Source organism: Paramormyrops kingsleyae, chromosome 1 (assembly GCF_048594095.1).
Source record: "Paramormyrops kingsleyae isolate MSU_618 chromosome 1, PKINGS_0.4, whole genome shotgun sequence".
NCBI lineage: Eukaryota > Metazoa > Chordata > Actinopteri > Osteoglossiformes > Mormyridae > Paramormyrops > Paramormyrops kingsleyae.
Genome location: NC_132797.1, coordinates 52,267,061 through 52,281,664, shown reverse-complemented (window position 1 = coordinate 52,281,664; position 14,604 = coordinate 52,267,061). Strand labels below are relative to the sequence as shown.

The 14,604-nt window shown below is 38.6% G+C and overlaps 1 protein-coding gene across 2 annotated transcripts in view; it reads right to left on the bottom strand.

Annotated features, from left to right (window-relative positions):
* LOC111845645 (uncharacterized) overlaps positions 1–14,604 on the bottom strand; it is a 41,462-nt gene that overhangs the window by 25,610 nt on the left and 1,248 nt on the right. The window contains exons 2-3 of one of the 2 annotated variants that reach the window (XR_002837767.2): positions 10,519–10,597; positions 9,686–9,993 (exon numbers count right to left, since the gene is read on the bottom strand). The exons of the other annotated variant lie outside the window; for it this stretch is intronic. The gene's annotated coding sequence lies outside the window, so the exon portion shown is untranslated. Of the gene's footprint in view, positions 1–9,685; positions 9,994–10,518; positions 10,598–14,604 lie in introns of those variants that run through there. 2 annotated transcript variants of the gene reach the window in all.

The window sequence follows — 14,604 nt, the reverse complement described above, 5'->3', positions numbered from 1 at the left end:
TACGTAAGAATCCTTTTCGTAGATTTTAGCTCCGCCTTCAAGACTATCATCCCGTCCCTCCTGTACTACAAGCTCTCCTACCTGCATGTACCCAACTCCACCTGCAGATGGATCACAGACTTCCTAACCAACAGGAAGCAACAGGTGAAGATGGGGAAACACATTTCTATCTCCCAGACCATCAGCGCCGGATCTCCACAAGGCTGCGTCCTTTCTCCCCTCCTATTCTCCCTCTACACAAACAGCTGCACCTTCTCCCACCCATCTGTCAAGCTCCTGAAATTTGCAGACGATACAACCCTCATCAGACTCATCTCTGATGGGGATGAGTCTGCCTACAGACAGGAGAATGATCACCTGGTGTCCTGGTGCAATGGGAACAACCTTGAGCTCAACGCCCTGAAGACAGTGGAGATGATCTGCCCCACCTCCACCCATCTTCCTGCTCGGCTCACCAGTCTCCGCTGTGAAGAACTTCCGCTTCCTGGGCACCACAATCAGCAAGGACCTTAAATGGGAGATGAACATCTGTTCTCTCACCAAAAAAGCTCAACAGAGGATGTTCTTCCTGATGCAGCTGAAGAAGTTCAGTCTGCCAAAGATGATGGTGCACTTCTACACTGCCATCATTGAGGCTATCCTCACCACCTCCATCACCATCTGGTACCCTGCTGCCACTGCCAAGGACAAGAGCAGACTTCAGCGTATCATCCACTCTGTCGGGAAGATGATCGGCTGCAACCTTCCATCTTTACTGGACCTGTACCAGTCCAGGTCTTTGAAAAGAGCAGGAAGAATTATGGCTGATTCCTCTCACCCTGGTCACAAACTCCTTTGGACTCTCCCCTCTGGCAGAAGGTTGCGGTCCATTGGGACCAAAACATCACGACATAGGCACAGTTTCTTCCCCACCGCAGCCCGCCTCATCAATAAGGCCAGAAACACTCGCTGAGATACTATTTCCCATCCAAGTACAAGCATGCACCAAAGTTATTATCGTCAACGAAAACGAACAAAATAACGAAAACTAGAATTGAAAAAACATTTTCATTAACTGAAATAAATAAAAATCACTGCTGGCTAGCATCGACAGATTTAGCCTGGGCATTCACCAAAGGCTAACATTTAACAACTTGATTGAGAAACACACGGAACTCAGGACACGCTTTTTTTAGATGGAGAGTGAGGAACATCTCGGGAGCGTTGGATCCACGCGCAGGTAGAAGGACACGCTCTGGTAAACGCAAATCCAACGGCGTACAGGCAAGATGCCACCTAAAAGGAATATTATCACCGAAGAGGAACTGGAGGAGATAAAGAAATCTCTAAACTTTATGTCAGAAGAAATAACAACAATTTTGAAACAACAAAAAATGATAATGGATCTAATGGAAGAAGTGAAAGATCTCAGGAGGCAAAATGAGGAAAAGAATAAGAAAATTCTTACGTTGGAAGGACGAGTGTCTGAGCTGGAACAATTTTCAAGAATGAATGAAGTGATTGTGACGGGACTGGAAACTATGCACCGGACATATGCGAGGATACAGTAACAGAAAATGAGGACCCATCTGAGCACGAGCTAAACTCCTTAGAGAAGCAGGTAATTGACTTCTTTGGTAGTAAGTGTATAAAGGTGGAAAGCAAGGATTTAGAAGGGTGCAAACTGCTACCAAGAAAAAATAAAAGCCAGAAACCAGCCATTATCATGAGATTTGTGAATAGAAAACAGAAGAAAGAACTGCTTATGCAGGGGCGTAAGCTGAAAGGAACAAATGTATATGTAATGTATATGTAAATGAACATTTAACTAATATTCAAATTATAAAGATGTCTGATAATTTGAATATTACTAGACATATAAACTTAGATAATAGGTTAATGGAGTGTGATAGTAATATAGACCCCGGTTATAATATGCTTAATTTGAAAATGAATCATTGCACTTATTGTACAGAAGAACAATATAATATGAAGATAATGGTAGAAAATAATATAACGATAGTGCACTTCAATAGCAGAAGTCTATATGCAAATTTTCAATCCATTAAAGAGTACATACACCAGTTTAAAAAACCATTCAATGTGATAGCTGTATCAGAGACCTGGATAACACATGAAAAAGATGAAGATTTTGATTTATGTGGATATGAATTCTTCCATGTAGATAGAAGGAATAAAAAAGGAGGAGGGGTGGCACTGTATATTGATAAAAAGTTAAATTACAAAAGAATGGAAAGGATGACAACTATGGTTAGTGGAGTAATGGAATGTATAACTGTAGAAATTAGAATGGAAGGAAAGAAAAATATAATGGTTAGTTGTATATACAAAACGCCAGGAACTAAGATTGAGACTTTTAATAATATTATGGAGGAGTTATTCACTAATCAGAAAAGGATGTTTATATGTGGGGATATTAATATTGATTTGTTGAACCCTAAACATAATAAAAGTACATATGAATTTATAGATACCATGCTGTCACGCCCAGCTCCGTCCGATCCTCGTGCATGCCACGCCCACCTCGTTACCTCGTGTTAATCCCTGATTGTGATCACCTGTGTCCTGTTATTTCTGGCTAGTCTGATGTATATGAGTCCGCGTCTTCCTCTGTTTCCCAGATCTGTCATGTGTATTGTTAGTGGAAGTTCGTGCCTGTCTGCCCTGTCGTCTCCAATAAACCCCATTTACCCGTCCATCCGGCTGATCTTGCCTGCTTTGCTGCTCACCCACTCCACCAGCGTGACACATGCATTGCATGGGTTTATTTCCACTGATAATAAGACCAACCAGAATAACAGCACATTGTGCAACTTTAATAGATAATACATTTACGAACATAATGGAAGAGAACATAGATTGTGGGATATTGATCAATGATATAAGTGACCATCTACCAGTTTTTGCAACTTATTACTGTCATTATAATGTCAACGGAGAAGAAAATAATATTATGAATAAAATAATTAGGACAGAGAAGACATTAAATACTTTAAAAAATGAACTTCAAAAGCAAGATTGGGAAATTGTATATGAACAAAATGAAGTCAATAAAGCATATGAAACATTCTTAAGGATATTTAAAGTTTTACTTGATAAAAACTGCCTAGTAGTTGAAAATAAGAGGAACTGCAAGTATGTTGGAAGACCGTGGATGACTAAAGGATTACAAAATTCCAGCAAGAAAAAGAATACACTTTATCACGATTTCATAAAATCTAGAACCACAGAAGCAGAAAATAAATATAAAAAATATAAAAACAAGTTTACTAATATAATGAAAACTTGTAAAAGAGAATATTTTATGAAGAAGTTAGATGATAATAAAAATTAAATAAAAGGCATGTGGAAGGTATTAAAAAGTCTAATAAAAAATGGAAAGAGGAACAATAATTTCCCTCAGTTTTCTAATGAAAGTAAACAAAATATTGGTAGTATTCAAGACATGAATGAAGTAGTAAATGGGTTTAATGACTTTTTTGTAAATATAGGACCAAAATTGGCAGAGGAACTAAAAGTTGATGAGATTGAAATGGATGCTGCAGATTATGTGGAAATACATAATAGCTCAGATAGTAGAGACTGGAATGATATTGATATGATAACAATGAAGAGTGTTATTGGTGGCATTGCAAAACCATTAACCAATATTTTTAATTTGTCTTTTCAAACGGGGGTTATTCCACAAATGATGAAACTTGCAAAAGTAATTCCCATCTACAAAGCAGGAGATAAGAATCAATTTACAAATTATAGGCTAGTGTTGTCATGTTCAGAAGGCAGGCGAGCCGTGGAAGCAGGCGAGAGCAGCCAGGAAGTCAGGTAAACGGGGTTTATTCAGGGAGGGACGGACAGGCATGGACATCAACGGACACTACAATGACGGATCTGGGGAAGACTGACTGAGACTCGGACTAAATACACAGGACAACCTGAGTTTAATGAGCAACAGTGGAGAACAATCAGGCATAAACACGAGGTAACGAGGTGGGCGTGGCACACACTAGGATCGGACGGAGCGGGGCGTGACAAGTGTCAATACTTTCTCAATTTTCTAAAATATTAGAAAAATTGTTTTTAAAACAACTGGAAAGTTTTGTTGATAAACAGGATTTGTTAATAGATTGTCAGTATGGATCTATAAATAATAGATCAACAGAATTAGCACTGATTGATTTAATAGAAGAAATAACAGAATGTGTGGATAAGAATAAGTATGCAATTGGAGTATTTCTAGATTTAAAGAAAGCTTTTGATACTGTTAATCATGATATAATGATAAGGAAAATGGAGAAGTATGGTTTCAGGGGTATAGTGTTAGAATGTATTAAGAGTTATATAAGGAAAAGGTAACAATTTGTGCAATTTGTAAATATACATATAGATTGATAGATATTGCATGTGGAGTACCTCAAGGATCTATATTAGGGCCAAAACTGTTTATTATGTATATAAATGATATTTATAAAGTATCACAGATATTAAAATGTGTACTATTTACAGATGATACAAACATTTTCTATTCAGGTGGAGAATTGCAACAGGTTGTGGAGGTGATTACAAAGGAAACAAATGCAGTTAAAAAGTGGTTGGACATAAATAAATTTTCTTTAAATTTAGATAAAACTAAATCTATGTTATTTGGAAATTATAGAGGAAATATAAGAGTACAAATATGTGTTGATAAGGTGTATATAGAAAGAGTAAATGAAACACTTTGTTTCTGCTCCTCGTTCCTCTGTTCCTCCTGGCCCCTTCATGTCGCCTGTGGGTGTTTCCTCTGTGTCTCCCTTCTCTGTCTGCCTGTCGGCGTTTCCTGTTCTTTGTTCGGTCTTGTCTTTCTTCTGGTCCCTGTTCCTGTTCAGTGTTTCCATTCTGTTTCCGGTTCCCCGTTAACGTCTTGCCTTTTGTCTTCCAGGTCCAGTTCCCTCGTCTCGTCCGTCGCCTCCCCTCGGGCGCGCCGGGTTCTGTCACACCCAGCTCCGTCCGATCCTCGTGTGTGCCATGCCCACCTCGTTACCTCCTGTTTCTGCCTGATTGTTCTCACCTGTTGCTTGTTACCCTCAGCTTGTCTTGTGTATTTAGTCCACGTCTCGGTTAGTTTTCCCCAGACTTGTCATTGACGTTTGTAGATGTGCTTCCCCCGGAATAAACCCCCGTTTCGTTGACTTCCTGGCTTGGCTTGCCTTCTTCCCCGTTCGCCTGCAGCACTTTACGTGACATCGACCATGTGCAATTACATTTATAACTATTAATACATTTAACAAAAGAAACATTTTAAAATATTTATAAAATATAATTACTGTTGACTGTGTAACCTGCCATGTTCAAATGACGTCACAGGGGAAACTCGGACAAAATTGTGTCTGGCATCAACGTCATAAAAGAGGAGCGTTTCCAACGGGATGAGATGTTTATTGTGATGTTTTCATCCGAGTTCTGACTCGGAGAAATATAATCGAACCCAGGATTATACCTGTACCAAAGAAGACATCTCTATCATGCTTCAGTGACTACAACCCAATCGCACTTGGAAAAGCTAGTCAGGCAGCACATCATATCCAATATTCCCCCTGCCCTGGATCCCTTTCAGTTTGCATATTGGACCAACAATCTCCTCTGCTCTCCACTCTGCCCTCACCCATCCAGGAAAAAAAACTCTTAAGTGAGAATGCTGTTCATAGACTTTAGTTTAGCATTCAATACCATCATTCCTCAGCAGCTGATATAGAAACTGGACCTGTTGGACCTGAACACCTCATTCTGCAATTGGCTACTGGACTTCCATACCGCAAGCGGGTCAGCAAAAATACATCTGGCACCATCACACTGAGCACCAGGGCACCCCAAGGATGTGTGCTCAGTCCCTTGTTCTTCACCTTGTTGACCCATGGCTGCACATCAAACTACAGCACCAACCTCATCAAGTTTGCAGACGACACCACAGGGGTCTCATCAAAAACAACAATGAGACTACATACAGAAATGAGGTGAACCAATTGGCCATGTGGTGCAGCAGCAACCATCTCCTCTTAAGCGTATACAAAACAAAGGAGATCGCCATTTCCAGTACTACCCACTTTATTTTACTTACCTACAACAAAGACTGTAGAACTAAAAACGGCTGCAGTCTACATTTGTTCTGCCTTATGTCTTCTGCACAAAGTATTTAATTTAATTTTTGCATTTATGTACAGCGCCCTCCACAATTATTGGCACTCCTTGTAAAGATTTGTAAAAAGGGTTAGAAAAAATCCACCGTTTGGTGAAGCAGCTTCATATCACACTGATGATCTGGAGAGATTCAGTAAAGAGGAATAAACTCAGATGCCCTGTTTGGTAGTCTCCAACCTTATAAAATGTCATAGGAGAAGACTGTTATACTGACAAAGGGAGGTTGTACAAATTATAAAAAGCAGGGGTGCCAATAATCATGGCACGTGTTTTTGTTAAAGATAATTATTTCTTGATGAAGATTTAGTTCTTTCAATAAACTTATTTTAAGGAAAGGCTGGATTTTTCCTCAATTTTTCAGTGTGACATGAAGCTGCTTCACCAAATGGTGGATTTTTTCTAACCCTCTTTAAAAATCTTTACAAGGTGTGGCAATAATTGTGGAGGGCGCTGCACTGATAAAAATGATGCAGGGGATTTGTAAAGTCAACAAAGAAACAATATGTGATTTAAACAAACAAATTTTAAGTTTCTAGTCTACATCATTATGGTTTACACTGGTAAATTTTATTTTTTCACCTTATGTGATTTAAGAAATATCTTTTCATAACACACAAAACTGCCTAATATGAACATAATTTTATTGTTGTTACCATGTTAGGCATATCTGTTACGTTGCGCTTGAACCGCGCTCTCATCAGAATAGCCACCATTTTCACAACGACTGATGTGCAGACCTGCTTTACCGCTCCACCAGAAATTGACGGTTCTATCTAACTTAGCTGGAAAGTTTTCAACAGTTGCTGAAACAAAGCCTATTGTTTTATTGGTAGGAGATACGTATAAACATAACCCAGTACGATATTGTGAATTTTGTTAGCGACATCTTTGTCGTGTATGCTACCAACCGATTGAAAGCAAAAAATTTTATGCGTTCATTTCTTTCAACAGATGCTGTGCCATTTGAGAGCTGCTGCAGTGTAAAGGTAAGGTGAATTGAACTATTAACCTAACTTAAGTTTAGCAAAATTGGCAAAAATAGGAATAATCGTTAGAATATTCGGTTTTACGCAATGGACTGGAGATGTAAAGTGTGCAGTACAGTTACTTCTAAAAGGACATCTTTATTGAAGCACTACAGGTTGACAGAATGACAGAACTCATGACAGAACAACACCAGTGAAAGCAAAAGGGACACAGTCATCCAAGGCGTCATCACGTATCTGGGAGAGAAGGTGGAGGACCTGATAAAGGAATATCGTGTAAGTAGGTTATCCTCATTTATGTCCTTTCTAAACCTGCTCTGCAGTGTTGTATTTTCAATATTAATCCTGTTATGCATGAACAGTATTAAATATGTCAGCAAGATTTACAAATATAAAGCCTCATAATATGTGGTGCATTAATTGTGCATTCATGTTGTTCTGAATGTGGGATGATTTTCTTATTTATTGTAAACTTTTCAAATTTTGTCTTTGTTGCTATTTTCTAACAAGTAGCTAAATATAGTTCTGGTTTCATTCTTTAGGTTGTTGGTAATGATGATCTCCCGCTCATCAAAGATGATCTCTCCACATTGGCCACCAAGATATTTGTGATGAATAAAGCCACAGACAGCAGTACTACAGTTGGCATTGTCATTGATGGGGAAGATATCCTCAATGGTATGTGCAGTGTAGCAAAGGCATGTGCAATTGTTATGGAACTCATTTATGCCTTAAACTCAAGCTATCCCAAACAATTAAAAAATACATTTGAGGTGTTTTCAAAAGTTGTTTTTGGAACTGGATGTGGGCAAGACCTCCTATAAAGTCCAAGCTTTCAAGATCAATTAAATAATGTCCAGTTTAAGAAAATGATCCTTTGTGATTACGATTCTAGAAAATGCACATTTTCTGAACTGTAGCACTTGTATTTGTAGTTAACTCAGGTATCAATCATTAGATCACCCTTTTGCCTCATCTTTTTGGGCCAAGCATTTGTTGTCAAATGTCATCACCCTGTGTATTGGTAATATTTAATATGTAGCTGGCTGTTTCTTTTAACAGAATGATTCCATTTTATTCACATTAGAAATTACCAAATTTGATTACACTTCTGTTGATCTTGCTTTAACCTTTATCTGTTTCTTTTCACGTAATTGTTGTAAGTTGATCATTAAGAATTTACTTGTCACAGTCCAGATCTGTTCAATCTTGAGCTTGTTCTTTTACACCTGCTGCTTAATCCTATACATCCATCCATCCATTGTCCAACCCGCTTATCCTACTGGGTTATATGAGAAAAATATATTTTATGTTTTTGTAGCAAAAATATTTTTGAAATAATCTTTTTCGTTGAGAAAATGTGTTGATGTGCTTGAAAGCAAAAACTATTTTCTTAAATTTGACTGTCTTTGTTAGTCTATTTTTGGTGGATGTAAGTCATGTGAGCACACAATTTTATTTGGTGGACTCCATCTTGTGTACTAATTGTGTATTTAATGGATTTTAGACATTTAATGGTTTAAGTATGCTTCAAGTAAAATCATTTTTCAGCTTAATTTTCTTAAAGTGAACTAATATATAACACTTCACTGATAATTAAAATTAGGTAAATCACACCTAAAAATGTTACTTATTCAATTAAAAAATCAAGCAGATTAAACTAAAAGTTGATTCGACAGGTGATAAAAATATGTAATTAAGTTTGCTTTAATTTAATATTGAACAGAAATAATTGAGTACATGACAAAAAGAAATGTTAGAAATACTTACACGGCTGATGCAAATAGTTGCCTCATTTTTTTTTTTTTTTTTTTTTTTAAGTAGAGCAGGCTTAAATTTTTTAGTGTGTATATACTGGAATATTTGAATCTGTCTTGCGTGTCATTGTTGGTGCACTCACTGTGGGGTCAGAGTAACGCAATTTCAGTGCTCCATTATCTTATACATATGGCAGAATTGACAAAAAAGACTTTTGACGACTATGTAACAGAGGCACTAACTTTAAGGTTCAACAAGCAGACCTACTTAACTCCATGCTAATTTGTTGAATTTGTACACCCAGTCCATGGATTGCTCTTAATCTTAGAACAGCAGTGTTCGTTTACATGAGCTTTTGTGTCATTGTCATTCAAGCCAAACCCATCTTTTGATTATATGGTTAGGTGTCTCCAGTCGTCAGCAACATGACTGCACACGAGCTACATCCCAAAAGTGTTTTTTTTTTTTTGCTGTGACCCTATTGGTGAAACCCAACTTGCAATGACAGTGAATGACAAGAAGGTAGAGAATATGCTCTCAAGGGCATCATGCACTGTAAGGCTTACCTAGAAACTAATGCGATTTGTTTAAATGACAACCGGCTTGAAATCTGCTGAATTTCTATTGGAGTGTAAATTAGAAAAAACACTAGTAGAAAATAAGGTGGTTTGGCATTGACTTTTCTGAAAACCAAACTGAGGAAAAGCATTACACACAATCATGTTTACTGTAGATGTAGGGGTGAGAAATACAGGCCTCACGGTACAAACATACAGGTACTTTATTTCTTGTTTAACTTTAATTTGGATTACAGAAAAGCACTAAAGCCAGTCTGTCTTGCCCAAAACAATGAAGCAACAATCCAACCATCTGGATATTTTGGCAATATCTGGGGAGTGCCCACTCCCTGGTGTACTGCAGGTGGTCTGTAGTGTTCAGCACCTCGATGACCAAGTTGAAAGCCTATAGGAAGATGCAGCTGGGTTGTGCCAGAGGCATCATCTGCCAGATCCCTGTAGGTGCTGAGAAATTGGGGGTAGTTCTCCACCTGATTGACAAGGCTCTTAAAACATCTCTGAAAACAGAGGCATGGCACATAAAGATCAGCAATCTGGTCTCAGAACATTACGAAAGTTTCTTAGGCCAATGGAGCTTAAGAATAGCATGCACACTTCCCTCAGTTATCGCCCTCACTCTAAAATTTCGAAATATCTTTGCCCTGGGTTTAACTTGAAATCAAAGCATTAAAAAAATATCTGCAAATGATCAACCACTCTTTACTGCCCTATAACACTGCTGGTGCAGGGGGGACTTCAATCTAGGAAGAGCAATTATTAGTCCACACACTTCCTGCCAGCAGATGCAACAGAAAGATAGCTGCTTGCACTGTGGCCCTGCAGCTTGCTCTGACAGGGCACAGAGCATAGAGCCAAGCCCGAAGGAGCCAAGTGACTGTTTATGCATTAATGCCAGGATGTTAACTGGATTCAACTCCAGAAAAAATGAAAGCACACACAGCCAGGCTTACATGGCCAGCTTGCATATTTAAACATCTCTCTATTTACTACTGACAGCAGGGCAGATGCTACGCCCAGCTCACCTCCAGTCATCGGAGAGCGGTTTCCCTGGTGATTCCAGTGACAAATTCCCCTCTGTGAGCCGAAATATCCCTATTAAACCTGAATGCACCAGAAATATATATATTTTTTGTCAATTGCAAGGTGTTGGCTGAAACAACGTGCTCAGGTACAAAATCCCAGGAAGGACACTGCTCTTATACTTTACCAGTTGGACCTAAAAAGGTGTAATGCCAGATGTAAAATAATAGTTACATATGTACATAAACTTCAACAATAACAGCCAGTCCAATGAGAAGTGATTACCTATAAACTATGATCCTTAGCAATTAATATACCTACTGCCCATTCCTTCAGTATATTTGAAAATATCTTCATATAGAAAAATGCTCAAAGGTTAAAATTTACACCATTAAATTAAGAAAAATTTCTATACATTATATCAATGTCTAAGGAACACCACCCACCATTTCTCAGTCTTGTTCGGCGGTTCTAAACCCAATACAGGTCAAAAACTATTATTCTAAAACCATTTAAGCAGTATTTTTGTATATATTTCGTACCCCCGCCCCCATGTCCTGTATTTCTTAGGGTGTACTCGCACTAGCTGATCGATAACATATGTTTGACCCCCAAAATCCAGTTCTTTTGACTAGTGTGATTGAACCACACCGTGGAGTATAAAACAGGCATACAATTGAATTTGATGGGAGTTTTAATGCCCTAATAAAAACGAAACTGGGAAAAGCACGTCTTCTTGATGGAGAAAATATGACCGGTGAAACGATGATTGCATTGCGCTTTTTCTAAAACTTTACATGTAAAATTTTTATAGTCGTCCAGTAATTAAGTAACACATTCCCAGCGTGGATGACTAAGCATCATAGGGTGTTTACCTATAAAGTATGCTTACTTCAGTATCATGAATTTGTCTGATAGAACTATGACTAAAAAAATCACTAGACCAAGATTAAACCTGAATTCCACTGACTAAATCCTAGACTAAAATGTGACCTTAATCCAACTACAATTTTCAGTGTGGCTATGACCAAGTAAATGCCGCTATCATGTGGAAGTACAGAGTGAGCACTATTCAACCAAAGTCACTTTGCATGTCCCCATTTAACAATGAAACAAAACTGTTAGTGGTGAAACCACAAGTTATATTGTTTAGATATGACTTGCATTCATTGTGAAGGACCAAAACCCTTTCCCATTAAAGCAGCGAGATGCGAAATGGGAAAATATATACATGTACCAATTTAATTTTTTTTTTTTTTTTTTTTACACATTAGAATAAAAACACCTTTGGCTTCAGTAGTACTCCAGGCTGTGCCGTATTTCAACATGGAATAAGCACGTAATCACAGATATTCAAGACATAGGAACAGTGTACTTTGTAAGACTAATATCATTAGCCTACCCCCCTCTTGTGCTTTATGGTCTGACTACAGCGCTGTGGGGAAGTGAAGTTCAAACGTCAGCTACAGTGAAAAATGCAGATACAGTAATTACTGTTAACAGGGCAGTAACTAAGGCATGTTTTACAAGTTAAAATCATGTCACGTGCTCAAAAAAAACCACACACGTTTACATCAATGTTCTGCCGACTTCATATGCTTTATGAAAATACTAGTGCACTGTCAGAAAAAAATTCCAATTTGTACCTTTGTGGATAACACTGTACACAAGGGGACTCAGGAACATCCAAGGTACAAAAATGTTCTCCATAGTACATTATTTTTATTCCTTAAAAAGTACAAGTAATTACAGCAATAGGGTACAACTTGCTGACCCTTGAGGGTACAGCCCCAATAAGCAAAAGTAAAAATTGGCACTTTTTCTGACCGTTAGACTAGTGGGATTTTAGTGTCGAGGAAAAAAAAATGAACGTGCATGCTGCACATGCCGGCCACCATCCTACACACACACACACACCATCAGACAGAAACTCAAACCTATTTTATAATGTCACATATTTCAAACAAAATGTCACTACTTAAGTGCTGGGGGGAGGGGGAGACCAGATATGTCTGGGGGAAAAAAATAATTTTATATACATATATACATTACATGCAAATACATGTGTCATTTTAAATCAGTTAGCGACAAGCCATCTATTGGGTACCCCCCCCCCCGAAAAGGCCTAACCAGTAATTTAAGGCATGGGAGGGGCACTTTTCTGAGGGTATAGGCTCAAGTCAGTCGGATAATTTTATTGACTTATCTAGTTCGATCTTCATGATCTTAGTCATACCTTGATTTCACAGAATTAAACCTACAACCCTCTGCTAAACACAGGGCTAGACATAAGCCGCGGCACCGCGGCCAATGGCCGTCGTGCCTTTCAAAATTGGCCGCACGCCTCCTCAAAATTGAAGTACCTTACGGCCAAGATTGGCCTGCCTTTAATGTTTGTCTGGCCGTATGCCCCCTTTTTACCAAAAGTAACGTTCATTACACAAAAGACTTGCGCACGACACATAAGAACATAAGAACATAAGAACTATACAAACGAGAGGAGGCCATTCGGCCCATCGAGCTCGCTTGGGGAGAACTTAACTAATAGCTCAGAGTTGTTAAAATCTTATCTAGCTCTGATTTAAAGGAACCCAAGGATTCAGCTTGCACTACGTTATCAGGAAGACTATTCCATACTCTGACTACACGCTGTGTAAAGAAGTGCTTCCTTAAATCCAGTTTGAAATGTTCTCCCGCTAATTTCCACCTATGGCCACGAGTTCTTGTATTTGAACTAATGCTGAAGTAACTATTCGGTTGAACAGCATCCAAACCTGTTAGAATCTTATAGACCTGGATCATGTCCCCCCTCAGTCTCCTTTGCTTGAGGCTGAACAGATTTAGCTCAAATAACCTTTCCTCGTATGACATTCCTCTAAGACCAGGAATCATTCTTGTGGCCCTACGCTGCACCTTTTCTAAGGCCGCTATGTCCTTTTTAAGATATGGTGACCAAACCTGTACACAATATTCTAGGTGAGGTCTCACCAAGGAATTGTATAATCTTAGCATTACCTCCCTTGACTTAAACTCCACACACCTGGAGATGTACCCCAACATCCTATTGGCCTTTTTTATTGCTTCCCCACACTGGCGAGAATGAGACATGGAAGCATCAACATACACACCAAGGTCTTTCTCATAATCAGCTACCTTTATTTCAGTAGGTCCCATAAAATACCTGTACTTTATATTTCTGCTCCCTACATGGAGTACCTTACATTTGTCTATGTTAAATTTCATCTGCCAGGTGTCAGCCCAGTCACTAATTAAATTAAGATCCCGCTGTAGCTGCTGAGCCGCTAGTTCAGTATCTGCTACACCACCCACCTTGGTGTCATCTGCAAATTTCACCAGTTTACTGTATATATTGGTGTCTATATCATTTATGTAAATTAGGAACAAAAGTGGTCCTAAAATTGAACCCTGCGGTACCCCACTATGAACGCAGGCCCACTGTGACATCGAGCCTCTTATAACTACTCGCTGCTTCCTATCCGTTAACCAGTTATCAATCCAAGTCGCTACAGTTCCTAAAATACCTGTCGCTTTGAGTTTAAGTGAGAGCCTCTTGTGGGGAACAACATCAAAAGCCTTTTGGAAATCTAAATAGATGACATCATAGGCCTTCTTATCATCAACTTCCTGAGTAGCTTCCTCAAAAAACTCCAACAGATTTGTTAAACAGGATCTACCTCTCCTAAATCCATGCTGGCTATCCCTCAAAATGTTATTTGAGTCCAGGTAATCTACCATTTTCTCTTTGATTATAGCCTCCATAACTTTACCAGTTATACAAGTTAGACTGATTGGCCTATAGTTTGACAAATTACTTCTATCCCCTTTTTTGAAAATGGGCGTTATGTTGGCATGCTTCCAATCAGAAGGTACCACACCTTCAGATAAGGATTTTTGAAACAGTAATGTTAAGGGTCGGCAAATAATATCCCTCATCTCTTTTAACACTATAGGTAAGATGCCATCAGGGCCCTGTGATTTATTTATTTTGAGCTTAGCTAGGCTTTGCAAAACATCAGCTTCAGTTATATATATATTAGTTATAGACGATGTTGAATTAGTAATAAGAA